This window comes from Prosopis cineraria, unplaced genomic scaffold (assembly GCF_029017545.1).
Source record: "Prosopis cineraria cultivar Desert tree isolate PC_DT_omini unplaced genomic scaffold, ASM2901754v1 PC6, whole genome shotgun sequence".
Taxonomy (NCBI): Eukaryota; Viridiplantae; Streptophyta; class Magnoliopsida; order Fabales; family Fabaceae; genus Prosopis; species Prosopis cineraria.
Window position 1 is genome coordinate 15,496,507 of NW_026555337.1, and position 18,437 is coordinate 15,514,943.

At 32.0% G+C, this 18,437-nt stretch overlaps 1 pseudogene; it reads right to left on the reverse strand.

Annotated features, from left to right (window-relative positions):
* Nucleotides 1–730: 730 nt before the first annotated feature.
* LOC129313283 (dynamin-2B-like) lies at nucleotides 731–17,298 on the reverse strand (annotated as a pseudogene).
* Nucleotides 17,299–18,437: the final 1,139 nt, after the last annotated feature.

Here is an 18,437-nt window from a genome sequence, read left to right on the forward strand (position 1 = left end):
TTAAGAACTGGATCCAATTCTTAAAAACTAAGCAGCTAAAAAATTACCCTTTTTCTATTTTTATAAAATAACTTATTTTTTTAATCATTTGATGTTATACTATATCATGTAATTTTTTAAGTCCTAATAAACTTAAAATATTTAATTTTATTTTTTAATTAAGTAACAATTTCATATTTATTTTATATTTAAATTATTATATACATATATAAATTTTTTTGACCATTAATCCAACCTAACTGAATCATACGAATCATAAACTGCTAGCCTTTTCAATTTAATATTCAATCTAATTCTAAAAACAATAATAAATGCTATGGAGCATAGTATGCAAGTTTGATTTAACCCACTCGATTGAATCAGTAAATCATTAAATTAATATCTTAATTAATTTAATAAATGTTTTATTTATCACTGATTTGATTATAGTTTTGACCATTAACTTTTGAACTAAGGAAGAATGACATTAAAGTCCAAAAGTAATAAATTTATGATAGTTAAATTTTTAATAAAATTTTCTGAAAAATCAATTATAAATATTAATTTAGATAGTCATAAGTTCATAAATTCTAATTACAAATTATACATTTAAATTTTAAATATAACTTTCAATTGATGTGTTTCAATTGAATCAATGCCTTGACTAGTTCAATACGTTGGAGTATCTATGTGAATTACAAGCATATTTTATGTCATGAAAATGGCTAAAAATGGACCCCAATAAGAAAGATTAGAAGTAATGAAAAGAATATAGAATTGCAAACCTGTGAGATTCAAGTCCATCTTGACTTCGTCTGCATGATACTGGGACACGCCAGAAAAGCCTTATACTACATATATACACAAACATATGGTCTTCTATGTACACAAACATCTCGTATCACTAAATATACCCTGCCAGAAACAGAGAATCAATACGACTAAAATCCTCCCTCCCCACTTTAGTTTGTACATATGGTTATCTCTCAAGTGTCGTCTCATGAAGTGAAGAGCGAAAGAGAGAAAGAGGCTCACAATGATAGAGGTGGAACCCACATCACTCTCTTCTCATCTCTTCACTTCAGCAAAATTTCACTTCAAAAGATTAAAGATTTGATCGCAAGCAGCAACGGGACCTAGAATCTCTCCATTTCTTTATCATCATTTTCCCTTCACTTCCCTAATCATAACCATTCATCAAATCTATGACCAAAACAAATTCATTTAATGCAATGGTTATGAGTAAAAAGTGGAGGGAAAAGGATAATAAGAAAATGGAGAGACTCCGCGTCCCCAACTACCTGTTAAAATCTGTAACCAGAAGAACTAGGCGGGGCGGGGGCTGATCGGTTAGGAGTACGACGACTACCGGAGTTTGAACCATAGTTCATATCACCATTCTGTACTATATCACCATTAGATCGACTGTGACCATTAGATCTAGATCTTAAAGAACTGCTACGACTACTGGGGCCATTAGCAGCAGCATTGAAAGCAGTTCTCCAATCATCACCTGGACCATCACTTCTTGGACTACTCTCTGCAAACAATGATAAAGAAGTTGAGAGAAAGACCAAATAGGATAAGGAATAGAGAAACAACCTATTTTCAAGTGCTCTCATGCAGAGTCTTTTGAGCTTGCAGTGGAATTTAACTAGAGTCTAACCCTATCAATACAGATGCGCTTAAATTTTTTAACCAATGTGCGTAAATCAAGAGAAATAGGAAAGCCACAATAGAACTGATTTCAATTGGGAAATAAATTTTTAATCCCTTAGGTTTGCTTGAATTATCGATTTGGTTCCTTAAGATTATTTTTTTAAGCACTTTAATCCCTTATGTTTTTATTAAATTATCATGTTAATTCTCTAAGTTTTAAAACGCAAATTGAATCTCAAATTAACTTAAAGTCTAAAGTATATTAATGATTTAGCACGTATATATAGTTAAATGAGAATAAATTAGCCGTCAAAACAGTTGAATTCATACCAAGTCAATTATATATACATACATATATATATGTATGTATATATATATAGATGTGTTGGTGATGAGAATGGGAATGGTGAGGATCAAATTTGGTCAAAGAGAAGAACCGTGATAGTATGTCAGCATTCCAAAAGTTCAAGTTGTCAAGGTCCAAAAGTGGTTTTATTAATGATATTTCACGCACAAACTTCTAGGTTCTCACAATGATTCAACTTTGGACACTGAAAATACAAAAGACTAAAGGCCTTGACATTTTAGATGAATATGATTCAACCCCACCATTAATTATGCCAATAAATAAGATATTATCTTTTATATACATACCTTCAACACTACCGTTTGACCAGCTAGTGGCAGCAGCTGCACTGTTGTCATGAATACTCAGTTGACGTGTCAGTTTCGAGAGAAGTGAGGATTGCTTTTGGTAACGTTCCCTCCTTCGCTTCACATTCTGGTCCTCTTGTATCAGCTCCTCAATCTTAGCCGTGCTTTGAGAACTGTCCATAATAAGGAAATAAAAAGTTTACCATAACCAAGTCACGGGGGAAAAAATGAACACAAGAATGCCTTCAGAAATCTATAATATAGATCCATCAAAGATTAACATGATTCCCCTGAAAGATTTAAGTGTCTCCTAAACTAATTTGCTCAAATCAACAAAGAATAAACCCCATGTCCCCACAAATGCAGTACTTCACTCTTCAAGGTACAGGCACAGTCCAATAAATAAATACTAAGGAATTAAAGAAGGGTTAACAGTTTGCCTCATCAATTATTCTCACGTAATATCTAAACTTATATATAGTGCAATTTTTCCTTGTACCATTTGAAAATGGTGGACTGGACACTTTGCCACTCAAAAAACTAACTTTCACCATTAGTTGACCAAAAAAATTATAAAAAAAGGACATCAAAAATTATAAATAAGTACCCTACAAGAAAATTAATATTGATCAAGTCCTTAAAATAGTGTGATAGTTTATAAATCTTTCTCCATAATTTATAAATCCTCCTTCAAAAATTTCTAGCTAGGGTTAAAAAATACTTTTATTTATAAATAACAAATATGCTAGTGAAGTTATACATTTCTAGAGAGTGTAAATCTCAAAAGTTAACTTATAAAAGAGTTGCTAATAATAATTAATCCCTCCAATCCTATTTATAAGACACTTTTAACTAAATCACGCGGATTAAGAAATGTGATTAAAATTAGATAAAATTCTTTTTTTCAAAAATTTCTATAGAAATCCCAAATTTCTGTATATATTTAGTTTTTGATTAACAATACACCAAACTTCATAGCTAATTATTATTTCATCTAAAATTTTCAACACAATTTTGTAAATAAAGTCCATTCAAACTTTAAATAGTTGAATATTTGACTGGAAAGTTTCAGAGAAAGTGTTATCATATTCAAAATTAATCATTCTCGAAGTGTTATCATTCTTGAGGTCATTTTAATTTTAAGAGACAGTATTAACACTTCGAGAATGATTAATTTTGAATATGATAACACTTTCTCTGAAACTTTCCAGTCAAATATTCAACTATTTAGAGTTTGAACAAACCTCATTTACAAAATTGTATTGAAAATTTTAGATGAAAACAATAACTAACCGTGAAGTTTGGTGTATTATTGATCATAAACTAATTATATATAAAAGTTTGGGATTTCTATAAAAAAATTTGATTAAAAATACTTTTAACTAATTTAACCATTTTTATTAATCCGTGTGATTTGGTTAAAGCTTAAAGGTGTCTTATAAATAGAATTTGAGGGAGTAATTATTATCAGCAACTAGTTTACAAGTTAACTTTTGAGATTTACACATTCTCTATAAATTGACAACTTAACTAGTACACCGGTTATTAAATGAACGTGTTTTTCATCCTAGCTGTAAATTTTTGGAACACTTATAAATTTTGGAGAAAACTTATAAATTATCACACTATTTTAAAGATTTAATCAATATTAATTTTCTTATAGGGTATTTATTCTTAGTTTTATGGGTCTTGTTTGTAATTTTTAAGATTCTTTTTTATAATTGTTTGGGTCAACTAACCAAGTTGCACGAGGCATTATTTTCAAATATTAAAGGGAAAAACTGCACCATATGTAAGTTTAGGATACTAAACACTCTTGAGCAAATAATTAAGGGATAAAAATACCCTTCAACCCAATAAAGAATGAAGCTCTGCAACTTACAACAAAGAGAATATCATGAGTCACGCAACAGAAAAGGAAAATGTAAACGTAAGAATTTCCAAACCTGACAGAACTGTATAATTGATTCAGCATGTCTTCTTTAGCTTTTTCAACTTGGCAAAGGACAACTGCCTGCTCAAACAATAAAGCAGAAAATGTGATAAAAAATTTTAAAAAAACCTGCAAGAAAAAGAAAAAGAAAAATGAAAACTTTGGAGAAAAGGCTTACCTTTGGTACATTGGCAGCTAAACTGTTCAAAACAGCTTCAACATAACCACGGACTTCTTGGGACATCCATCGTAGTTCTTCTTCGGGATCTGCAGGTCTCTGAGACATTGTATCCTGGAATGGGAAAAAACAATGAGCCGGTTTCTTTAAAACCAGTAATCATCCATCACACGTGTGAACAGAAGCCATAAGGCAGTAGCTCACCAAGGAACCATTAGATGAAATAGCTATTTGTCCTCCTCGTGCTTGTATAATATTACTTATCTTATTAATCCATTCAACCTTGTCAGCTGCACTCTCAGCCTTCAAAAGAACAGCACTATGTGCTGTACAGAGAAACAGAAACCAATCAAATTCAAAAATGTTCTAAAAACATATCCATGAAATGAGTGCAGGGAGTATGTTCAAAAAAATGGCTACAATAGCTGTAGAATATACCTTTCAAAACAGTTTTATATGGAATTGTAGTAGTGATCTTGAAAACAAGGCTGGGTTTGCCAGAATCAGGTCCATTGGACTTTTACCCTTTGAGCTCTTTAATGGAGGATCCTCTTCATCTGAAACCTCTACAATGTTGCATTCCTGCAAGATACTAAAATCGTCATTTAAAGTTTTTAGTTATACTCACATCTCTCTCATGTTATACAACCAACCCCAGCCAATGCAACCAAATAAACGTCCAAGCTACCAATAGTATAAAAACCAATTTTTTTTCTAAATTATATTTGTATATTCAATGAACTCTCACTCACATCGAGGAAATTTGTGCTCTAGTGCCTTTTCAACACCAGAAGTGAAAGTAAAAAACTAAGGTCATGTTTGGCATGCATAAAAGGTGTTTCAAGAAATGGATGATAGTACCTAATCTGCGAAGTTTCAAGATAAATTAATGTCAATGCAATGTTACATTTGGTTGGTTTAGTATCCATATACGCCAATATGCGTATAAATAGGGAAATGTCCAGATGTAAAAGAAAAGGACAAAAAACACTAATGAATAGAATATAGACTTTGAATGATTGTACCAAATCTGCGGATAAATTTCTGAAGTATATACATTCATTCTCCATAAAGCAAGAGTCTCTGTTACGTCATTGTTGGAGATGGAAGGTACAAGACTTTTAAAAGAAAACAACAACAACAACAACAACAAGCCTTTATCCCACTAGGTGGGGTCGGCTACATGGATTGCAAGACGCCATTGTGCTCTATCATTTATCAAACTTTTAGGAATATTATTAATTAAGAGATCGCGTTCAACAACTTCCAAGAGTGTTCTCTTAGGCCTTCCTCTACCTCTCTTAATCGGACTCAAAATTATATGTTCCACTCTTCTCACTGGTGCCTCCCTTGGTCTTCTTTGTACATGCCCAAACCATCTCAACCGATTTTCTACCATTTTTTCTTCAATAGGTGCCACCCTCACTTTTTCACGTACGTGCTCATTTCGAATTTTATCTTTACGTGTATGTCTACACATCCATCGTAACATTCTCATCTCTGCTACTCCAACTTTATGCTCTTGCTGTCCCGTTAGAGCCCAGCATTCACTACTATATAACATTGCCGGTCTGATAGCAGTGCGATAAAAATTTCCTTTAAGTTTATTAGGCACCTTACGGTCACAAATAACTCCTTTAGCTTTTCTCCAATTAAACCACCCAGCTTGAATTCTATGTGAAATATCTCCACTGATTTCGCCATCATTTTGAATAATGGCTCCCAAATATCTAAACTTTTCTACTTGAGGTATAATTTGATCTCCCAATTTCACTTCCAAATTATTGTCAAATATTCCTTTACCAAATTTACAATATAAATATTCCGTCTTACTTCTACTCAGACGAAAACCTTTCGATTCCAATGTCCTCCTCCATAACTCAAGTTTACAATTAACCTCTTCTCTTATCTCTGCTATAAGAACTATATCATCCGCGAAGAGCATACATTTCGGGATTTCCTCTTGAATATGTTCCGTCAAAACATTTAAAATCAAGTTGAACAAATAAGGACTCAGAGATGATCCCTGATATAGTCCAATCTTTATAGGAAATCCTTTGTTTGACCACTAGGTATTCTTATACTAGTTTTAGACTTTTAAAAGAAAACTTTCAAATAATTTAGACTACCATGAATAACAAGGGAAAAGTTGCCAATGATAACTAAATTTGAATTCAACCAAGCACTTATGTAGGCATTCCAGCTGGAAATTAATCACTAATTAAGTTATATTTGGATTAAAGATTTATGCTAAAAAAACTTCAATGCATTTGCTGAAAATATAACCGTTGATGAAAAAACATTCATGCACAAAAGTATTGATGGTCCTCATACCTCTAACGTAATAACACACGAAAAAGTCTTTCCTCTTGCTTTTTTGTGTAACCAAGCTGCAAAGCAAAATCAGAGTCAATGTTACTTGTAGTAGATTATATCATAAACATAGTTAGTTACATCTTTGTCTGTTGAAAAGAAAAATTAATTATATCTCTTCAAGCACAATTAACCAAGCACAACAAAGATAAACAAATGAAAAACTGTCAAAAACTCATTAAATGATAATAATCATTACATCATTTGCTGAAAACAGTACATACATGCAGTAAGTGGCTTGAACACCAATTGTAAATAAAACTCGAGCTTCTCCAAGAAAAAATTAAGCATGGGATGATCTATAGAACGTAGTGAAGACCAAAGATAAAACGTAGAAATTTGGAAAGCCCACTTCACTAGTGAAGTCATCTAACATCTATGTGTATAATTGTCAGTCTTACATTACTGTTTACCACAAGACTCATCTGGCTTGATAAACAATGAACAACAATTAACACCAAAGAAATAGTCATTACAAGAAAGTGAAACAGAAGTTTCACCAATTGATTCAAACTAATCAATAATCAATAATAAAATATATAAGATGCTTGTTGCCGAAAAAATAAATGAGTAACTTGCTTCTAAGAAGACAATGAATAAAATTGACAGATTTGGAGAAATGGTTACGAACCTTTCCTGTCTTCCCATTTAGAACAAACCATCGCCTGCTCCAACCATTAGTTTTCGCGCTTTTCTTCAACAAATATCCTGCAGCGAATACAGAAGATTGGATTTTTATATGGTGATAATTAAAACTCAAATCTCTTCTAGTTAAGTACCTGTTTGGAAAATTCCAGTTTCAAAATAATATGTTAGAGAAATTTATGTCAGAGTATGCTCCTATGCCTTCCTAGGTTTGATTGCCACAAAACTGTGTTTATCATTGTTAAGAAGCGCCATGGTCCACCATTTCCTATTATTAACCTTCCAATAAATTACCACCTAAATGGGGTAAATGTTTTGTTGAAAATTTTCCACTAGAATAGGGCAGTAGCTAGAGCATGGAATCAACCAACAAACCTGCTGTTATTTCTCCTTCAGAACCTGCAGTTTTTAAACCAGAACCTTCTTTCCCTTCTTTCCCTTCTTTTCCTTCTTTCCCTTCTTTCTCTGACTGACTTGATTTGTCCTTCTCCTTCTCATCCTTCATTGACTTCATGCTTCCACCTGTTTGAGGGCTAGTTGCCTGAGTTGATGGTATGCAGTTTATACCAACAAACCATAATACAGACGATCAGAAACAAAATATAATTTGGAGTAGCAAAATTACAAACTACTATTAATTTCTACAAACCCACATTTCATCAAACACTGAATAAGTGACCACCTACCCGGTTAAGCATAGATTGCTCTGCATCTTGCCCTTTTTTTGAAGATCGATTTTTGAGTTCATCTTCTCGGCGTTGCCTTTCCATCCTAAAGTACGTATCATAGAATAACTATCAGATCGCAGAATAAACTGTAAGGGCAAACAAATTGGATCTTAAATTTCTTTAGCAAGAATTCACATTGTTAAGCCAAATATGTCCAAAATGATGGATTAAGAAGGCATAGATAAGAATAATAGGAGAGAAAGACTACTAGAAATTGGAGATATTTCTGCTCTGGGAATTATTTCTCTAGTCACAATTCTATTTTGCTGTAGTATTCTTCAATAAACACGAGTTGCAAAACGTGTTGGTTTATAATACTTTAGCCAAAAGAAATATACATCTTTTTTCAGCAAGAGTAATGAAAATTTAATTCATAAATCTTACCATTTTGATGGAGTACCTAAAATAGTTTTCCGAGATTGTTTTCAATAAAATTCCAGAGCTTTGGAAAAGAGCATCAGAAAAAATCCTTAATCCCATACGATCTCTCCTAATGCATAGGCCAAAAAACTTTCCCTAGTTTACTGCCCCCTCATTAAAAGGTCTCTCCAACAAAAATGATTTTTTTCCTTTTGTAATGAGCCTTCACTTAGCTTAAGCTTCTGGATGAAATGATTATTGACATAATATCAAAGCCTCTTCAACCAAGTAATAATGTGTTTAATCCTTTCGATTCCATGCCATTGCCAGTAAAATTTGATAGGGACTCATTATATGTTTATTTAAATATCCCCAAATGAAACAACAACGCATTATTTAATGATAGGAGTTTGATAGTTAGCAGGAAATCTTAGATTGAAACCCTATTTTCATAATGCGTCAAAATAAATATTCCCAAATGAAGACAATCTCCAAAACTTAGACCAAACATAAAACAAAAACATAAACTTGTGAGAAAACTTCAGAAGATGTTATAGTAAGTTAATAAATACAAGAATAACAACTGCTGCTAAAATTATTTTAGAATTACCTTCTTTGTACCAAACGAATGAAGTGTTGAGGTGGCACAAAAGCTCGCTCCATATCAACTAGGGCAACAACCATTTTCTTTGCTTCATTCCTAAACCCTTCCAATGCTGATGTTGCAATGGCCACAACCTTGAAGAATTTATAAAAAAAGGTTGTTTATGATGAGGAAGAGAAGGACTCCTCCCATGCAATTGATTATAAAGAATAATGGAAAATTAAAAGTTTGACTCCAATTTACTTAAAAATACAAGCATCAACTGTCAAGCAGCAGTTAAAATAAATTAAAAAATGTTAACAAAGTCCAATACCTCTCTTTTGAAAGCCGGGTACCTTGCTAAACCTGGAGTAGCATTGGCAGCAGCTGAAACTATATCTATTAGGACACGATGTACCTGGATCACAAGGCCAAAAGGATCTCTATTAGTAGTCAACAAAATATACAGGTCGTCAGTCGTGAAGGTGACAATCATTCAAAAAAAGTAATTGTAAACACTTCACATATAGCGCTCCAAGAGGCGGCAAAACATAATAATTATATTGCAGAATCTCTTTGGAATTTTCATGTTTGGTGCAAATTACACAAAACAATAAATCCTGGAAGTGCAACATTCCAATGCAGGAGGGTGAATATGCAGGATTCCCATGGGATAATAATGTTTCTGCAATTTTAAAATATCATTTTGCCTCTCCCTGCCCTAATACACTTACAAATAGGTCAACCTACCACAGCACATGGCTTAAACAAGCTGCCTCATTTAACACATCTTAGTTAGATGAGTTTAAAATCAAGACTGACTCGCCAAGTGGGCTAGGTTGCTTGGCTTGTTTAATCAACCATATGAAAAATAAAATTAAAAACTAGAAACACACATAACTCAAAAATTACCTTCCAATGCCTTGTCATAAAAAATGGCACAAAAAAGAAATTTTCTTCTCTTGAATTATTCGATAGGTCTTCAAAATTTAATATTTGACAAGACAAAATAAACAAGACAACATATTCTTAAACTTCAACTATATTTGAATCTTGTGTTATAGCAAAAGCTTCAACAACACCAATATCTCCATCTCCACAAGCAAACCGACATCTTCTGCAACTTAAACAAAGACATCTTTTACAGAAAAATAATATTATTTCCTGCAAAAAACATGAAAAAGAATAGCCTTTTTTGTTGGAATGACTAGAGTGGTTCAAGAACTAATAAATAAAATATAAATTACAAAAAATCATAATATATATAAAAATGAATCCAAAACATAAAAAGATTACATACATAAATAAATATGCTTAAAAAATACATAATGTAAAATAAAAATGTAAAATATGCAATAAATAAATTATAAAAATAAATCATAATTACTGAAATATAAAAAATATTATATAAATTGATAAACAACTAATATCACCAAAATATATTATTGAATTATTGAAGATATAGTATAAATAAACTACAAAATAATGAATAAAAACAAACAAAAGTGCTACAATATGATAAATTAAAAAATATAATTATAATTCAAATACACATATAATTATAAATTATAAACATTACATTATAAATTATAAATAATAAAATAATAGTAATGATTATTATAACTATGTAAGAGTGCTATAATTATAAATAAGTGAAAACAGCAATGCCTCGGAAGATTATTATTAAATTATTAAATATTAAAAAAATGTAAATAGATATCCCAAGAATATTTGTGATGAGCTAAATGTGAAGATTACACTTTGTATTTAACGATGAGGAGAGGGAAGAAAGTCTGAATAAAATCACCGACTCATATACAAGCAGTTCTCCGTGTATTTATATTCCTGAAAATGACCGACGTGCTACTATAGGCCTAGGAACGTGGAATTGCATCCGAGAATTATGTTTGATTTCCCAACCAAACACTCCCTTAAAGGCATGGTACTCGAGACAGGACAATATTCTCACCAACACCAATTATCATAGGGAATTAGACAGCATATCAACAATAAGCCTAACTTAAGAACAAAATAAATCTTTCATAATCAACTTCACAGCGTAGAAGCTAGGATTGTCTACAAACTGACTAAAGAAATCTTAAAAATAATTCAAATTGAGAATTACAAAAGATAAATACCTCGTCAACGCAAAGACGTGATGGTTCTTTCGCAAGCTCTAGAACACCTTTAATAAGAGATCTCAGACCCTTTTCAGGGGAAATAAGATACGGTTGATAACCATCAGCCTCCAAAACAATCTGATAATTGAAGAAATGGTCAGTAGAAGCAATAATCACAACCAAAAAACCAGCTTAAAAGTGTGCATCAGTGAAGCAGCAATTTGAAACTTACCCTCTTTACGTTGTTGATATCAAAATGCCTATCAATAGGCAATTGCTTGATTCTATTAGGGAAATTTCCATCAAAACTGGCAACTATTTTCCACCCAGCACCCTGATAGATACATGTATGATAAATAAATAAATAAATAAAATGGCTCTGAGCAATTAACAGAAAAAATAATTATGCTCAAGAACGTAAATTGGGGGAAAAAAAGGTTGTCATCCAATGCTGCTAACAGCCTAACATGCAAAATTAGGTTACTCTGACAATAATGAAGAGCACATGCTATGTCCAACTAATGTTAATAGATCCGTGCATTAAAGTGAAAATTGCATCTCAACTTCATATCAATGACACATAGACAATGATTTTTAACAATAATACTAGATATGCTGAGATATACAATAGTTCAGAAAATCATTTAATACGAGAGAATGTAGCATTATGGACAACAATCAATATTGACATGAGCTGAAGTAAAACAATAAATTTAAGAAACATACCTCACCAGTGGTGATATGTTGGAGGAACTTATCTTCATATTCACGGCAAAGTTCCAAGGCTATAGCTCGTGTGCCCTCTGAAGTTGTAACCATTTGCTCCCCAAGCCTCACTAGTTCATCCTGAACTATCTGAGACTTCCCTTGTAACCTTGAAAATGTGACAGTAGAAAGTAAGAGAATACAATTTCTATTGTGGTTCTAAAACCAACAAACATATGCAACTTTGTGAAACAAAAGGCAATCATTCAGCCAATTAATGATACACATAGCAGTTCTTTCCAGCAATCGCAAATGAATAATTCATGATGCACCTCCCTTGTTTCAACTTAACCCAATTTATTTAGCCTTACACAGTGACTCCTTACACTTAAGAATGGAATCAGTAAATTTTAAAACAAGAAAAAAAGATAAATAATTTTTCACTGCAAAAATAGCGGATTTTTCATGTAATCAAACCAATATTACATTTAGGCTGCAGGCTAAAATCAACGTCTTTAAAAATATTGCATAACAATCAAGCTTAAAGAATAAAATAAAACTAGAGAAACAGACCTTCAACTTTAAATACCAGTACCAATGACAAGTCAGTTTGCCTCAAACAGCTTTCTATATTGAAAACAAATGGTATAACCATGAATACTATAATCGTAGAGGAAATTACATAAAGGCCAAAGTGAAGATGAAAACATTTATTAGGGAAAAACATTCTCCCCATCGTAAGATATAACTTAATTACATTGCCCACCCCACTATTATAAAAAATTGACATGAACCTCTAATGAAACAAGATAACAAGTCACAACTAAACCTACTTTCACAAAAATACCCTCAAGAATAAGATATTTCAACTAAAAATGTAAAAATATGTTCCTCAAAAAATTTTATTCAGTATTTATTTACTTCATATCAAAAACCATAAACTTGATTTACTATTAAATTATTATATTAAGAAAAAATTAAATAAAAATTAATTGAACATCAAATTTGCTTGTTGTGGTAGGAATTAAACACCTCAAGATTCACTAAATAAAAAATGATTATTTTACATGGACCAAATAAAAATTTAATACAAGTTGGTTCCAAATAAAAGTGTTGTATCGTTTACCTTTGTTAATAAATTGACTTCTGTTCCAAAAGAAAAAAAAAGTTAATTCCAGATTTTGGCAGTAGAAAGGCAAGAAAACGTTTGCCCATGAAAAGGGGAACAATATTGTAAAGTTTTTCATTTTCATCCAACAATACCCCTGCATACAATAACCACTTTTTAATTGAACGAATTGCAAAATAATTTAATAATAAAATAATTAATTGTTAAAAAAAGAACCAAACAAAAAATAATTTTCTAAAGAAATCTGATCAAAAGATAATAACAAACAATATTTAATTTCAACACTAATCTGTGTTATATATATTCAAATATATATAATTAAAATGAACGTTGTTGCAAATTTAAGAGAAGTTGAGAATAAATTAGGTTTATTGTTTTTTTATATATATAAAAACAATATCAAAAATACAAGTCTAAATAAATACATTTAAAATTTAAAATGGTCCATGTAAAAAAATTTAAAAAAAAAAATCCTATCATTGACTTCCCAGTAGATATGATATGAAGTTTCCACTAATCACGAACAAAATGGAAATACGGACCCTTATAAATTACTAAGAAAAATGTCAAATTGCACAACACAAAAATTACCCAGAAAGAAGGTTAGGCAGCCTGAGTTTCATCCGACTCCGGATTTGGTGTGCTAGAGCGTCAACCAAAGCTATCCTTCCAAGCTTACTTTGAGGAGCTCCAGTCAATATGGATCTGAGACTTTCACTCTCTGCTCTCCACGCAGTTTCCAGAGAATTTTCAGAACCAGAAGATCCAGTTTGTGCTGTAGCTATTGAAACTGATTGACCAATCAAAGCAACCCATGGAATATCTGACGCTCTTGCAGGGCCCTGATTCGAAAGAAGTGCTTGAACTGCCCCCAAAGATTTTTGGTCTGATCCAGCTTGATCTATTTTACTAATGATACCAATGGTTCGGGTACCTAAATTAAATTTTTACAGCCTATTTACTTATGAAATGGAAAATTCTACAAAAAGGGAGAACAAAACAAGAGCAAATGATATACCCTCTCTATCATATTCCTTCGCAGTTCTTAAGGCCCGAGATGAAGCAATTTCAGATGCTTGAACTGCAGGTATGACAACTAGCAAAATGGCATCATTGTGCTCAACAAATTCACCAACCTAAGAAAGGACCATATAAAAGAACATCAGAATCCAATCAATATTCAATTATAACCAATAAAAATCACACAGAAATTAGAAGCCAAAAATAAGGAGAAAAGGAATTGCATTAACCATAATAGAGTATATTAATAGACAAGATATATCTTACAATGAATGAAAGGTTTGGAAAAGACAGGCCACCACTTACCGTCGATTCACTCATGATTCGCTGATCCAGCCCAGGTAGATCAACCAACTTAAGAGGTGGTGCTGGTAACATAATATGGTCAGACAGAATGTTAGGAGATGTAACCAGGAAAAAGGAGCATAATATGTGAGAATGCAGTGGTCTAATGAGCAAACTAATTTAACCTGTGCAAAACAGATCCTATACAGGTGGAAATAAATGAAAGACAACAACAACAACAACAACAAGCCTTTATCCCACTAGGTGGGGTCGGCTAAATAAATGAAAGACAACATTCAAAAATTATCTGATATCAGAATATGAGTTGCATGTAGCACAAAGCAACTTGAAAGCTTTTCATGAGAGTAACAGCACTACTGCATGGCTTTCTACATTTTATCATCTCACAATGAGAGGCCAGATACTACTTTTAAAGTAATAATTGAAATGGAATATGGGGAAGCAGAGTCAGACAACTTTTTTCCCCAAGTTGTCAAGTTTCTAAGCAGATTGTATAAATCTTAGATGTACAAATTGAAGGCAGCAACTGCCATCAAACAATAGTCATCAACAAACCTGTACTTGTGCGAAGCTTCAAATATATCTCATCCCGCCCCTTGCCCAAGGAACCTTTACTTAACCTATCCTGTAATGAATATCGTAAGGCACCTACAGCAATGAAATAAACCATTTAAATATCCTTGGAAGAAAAAGAAAAGGCATGTATCATAATAATACCAAGCAAGAGAAGGAAAAAGAGAGGGCTTATGTGCCAATGTTGGATTGATAATAAATGTTAATGCAATCTGCGATGACAATCATCAACAATCAGTGGAAGTACTCTGTTTTATCTATATTAAAAAAAAATCCCATTTTTTAACACCAAGCCTGCTTCACTTCTACTGCATGCAAGCAATTATGAAGTAACATTCAATGATTATGATTTTAAAAACCAGATGGAACCAGTTATGGAGGTATACGATGACAGGTATAAGTGCACTGACAGAAATCAAGGAGGTCAATTAAGAAAAATAGAAACTAACTTGCAGAAACTTGCTGGGACTTATTGTCAATCTGCAAAATAATTGATTTGCTGCTTAAAGAACCATCTCGCTGCAGATCAATGCTTATAGGAGCCCTGGTAGCTCCATTTTCACCAGTAGGCTGGAGATGAAGGAGACTTCAAGAATAAGAATAGATTGTATAAAGGTGATATCATATAGCAGATGTTAACTACAATAGATGGAACCCAAAAAAATCCAACTTACCAAAACAGGATGTCCAATCAAACTGTTCAACACAGCAGATTTACCAGCACCCTAAAAAGTTGAGGCAAAAAATGAAATCAAATAAAAATATATCAATTTTCCAGTGCAGATAAAAAAGTTACCATGCAGCAAACCATTAGTGTTCAATATAGAAATATAGTATTAGCTCAACAAATACGTTAAATGACTACATTTTTTCAGGGAAAAAAAAATTGTTCCTATGTTCAATTTATAATGCAACTGCAATCTAACGAAAATAAATAAAACCCACGTTATTGCTTATCGCACACAATCCTACATGATCGAGTTGCATGCATTGTTGCTCATTTGAGAAGAAAGGAGAAGGAAAAGTAACTTGTTTGTCACAGGAAAAAAAATTCCTGGAATTCTGAGATTGTTGTTACTGCCATTTGCATTTAGTAAAAAGACTAAATTATAAACAAAACTATATAGTTGATACTCCCACTTAATCTGCATGCCTGTAGTTACTAGAAAAAACTATCCTGCCTAAAACTCATCACAGATTAAGCAAGAAGTTCAATAAGAAATCAAGATTCCATCAAGCTCTCATTTTATTTGTGAATTTTAGAAATCAATTTGAATTTTTAATCCCAAATTCGATGTCTTCAACAAATTCTGAAACCTTAGCTATGAAGGAACAATGGAAGATCAGATCTCAGAGTTCAATTCTCATTCTCAACCCATGATCAATATGAGCTTGAGGTTTTCTGATTCAAATATGAGCAAACAATTCAAAAGTCATCAACTAAAAATTAAAGTTATAGTCTTTTTCACAGAAAATGTCTTCAATTTTAAGTCCTGATATAACATAACCTATCTAAACTATCCAATGTTCACATCTCAACACATACCGTACGTTAAAATGCGATGTTATGCCTGACAGAAAGCTAGCACAACTAACTCCTAGAACTCATTATCAGTTACCAATTTCTATTGTAATTCTAATGTTTAATCATTGTAAGAAGAGTAGATTCATCTAATCCACAGGTATCTGCAACCACAGCGTATCATAATTGCCACCCTCCATATGCATGGCACCATACATTCGAAACTTACTAAATATATCAAGAAAACCCATAAGCTCTGAGTAATAGAAGCAACCGAGACCCGACCCTGGTATAAAATTCAGTGCACGTAAGGTAGTCAGAAATCATAGACACCCAAGAACTTACAACATTTCCAAGTGCTACGACGTTGAGGAAAGTGGAGGGCCTTCTAGAAGATGCAGGGCTCGACTCATCAACATCTTCGTCAGCAAGTAAAGCCGCCGCCTGGCGCATAGAATCAGCCAACTGAGATAACTCCTCGATCGCCTCCATCAGTTGCAGAGATCAAGGATCCAAACCCAACAGAATATAAGCCAAAGGTTATATCAATTCGTCTAGCTGACAAATATATATAGTAACCGATCAAAATCGAATCTTAAACAAGAGCTTCAAAACGATCGGTGAGAATCAAAAAGATCTCTCCCTCTCTCCCTGTGGCAGAATGAAATGGAATGATTGAAGGAGCCCCGAGAGAAAAGGGAGAGAAGGAAAGAAAGACAATGGTTGATCTTTCTTCGACTTGAAAGAGTACGAGAAAGTGCAAAAGGTTGAACTCTTTCTCTCCTCACTTTCTCTTTCTAGGCGTTTTTGAATTGAAATGGTAGTCCCAGTCGCTCAACGCTCCGACTAGTCTCGTCTCCGTCATTTGTTTTGAATAATAAAAAAGAATTTGTTAAAATCGAACGCGTATATAAATTTACGGATGGGTAATTGGTAAAATACTAAAATTGCATCATCAATCAAGTAATTAAAATTCAACATTCATTTATTTAATTTAATTAATAATTAAAAGATTCAATTGGGCGAAATAAAATGAGCTAATTCCTCATAATTTGAATAAAAAATAATATATTTAGCGTCCAATTATTTTTTTATAAAAAAAATTTAGGTAAATTATGTTCAGAGTTTATCAAGACATAAGAAATGCTTTATGATTCAAAAATTATTTACATTGATAAAGTTTTCATTTCAAAAGTAGAATTTAATTTCACAACTTTATAAATTATAAATTAAATTTTTATTATATGTACCAATTTTGGATTTCAGTACACAAGTGTCTCTAATAAAAGAATAATTATAAGTAATAAAAATAATAATTGTCATTCTCTATTATTTTAATTTACTTTTTCTTTTAAATTATTAAATTTTAAATTACTTTATATTATTAAATTTCATATTACTTTAACAATTTTTTTGGTTCTTGGCCAAAAAACAAATTATTTGGTAGTTTCTTCATATTTACTTGGTACGAAAACAAAAGCTTAACAACTTGGAATTACACAACACCGCTCATGATGACCCTACCCAACCGGCCGAAAAGAACCCCGCCTTCGCTTTTGAATTTTTGCTTGACACCGACTTCGGTACTCGGAGTTGTCTGCAACGTGGTTATTGGACATTGGTCCCATTTCCTAGTCTTTTTTTTTTTTTTTGACACAAGGACAATTTATTAAACCATTAAAGCTTTAATCCATGCAAACATAAGGCCCATTTAAAATATAAATAAGCCCAAATAGAAACAAACATAATAGCTCAAAAAAAAATAAATAAAATATACTTCTAATTACCTAACTTTATATAAAATTTTAATTTAATTTTTTAAATTTATAAAGTATTTTTTTAATCTTTTAACTATAATATCGTTAGTTTTAAATGATTATTTTTATATTAAGTATTAGTATTTCAAAAAAATTAAGTTTAATATGTCAACATTTAAGAATATCTTGTCAATATTTAAAAATTTAATGAAA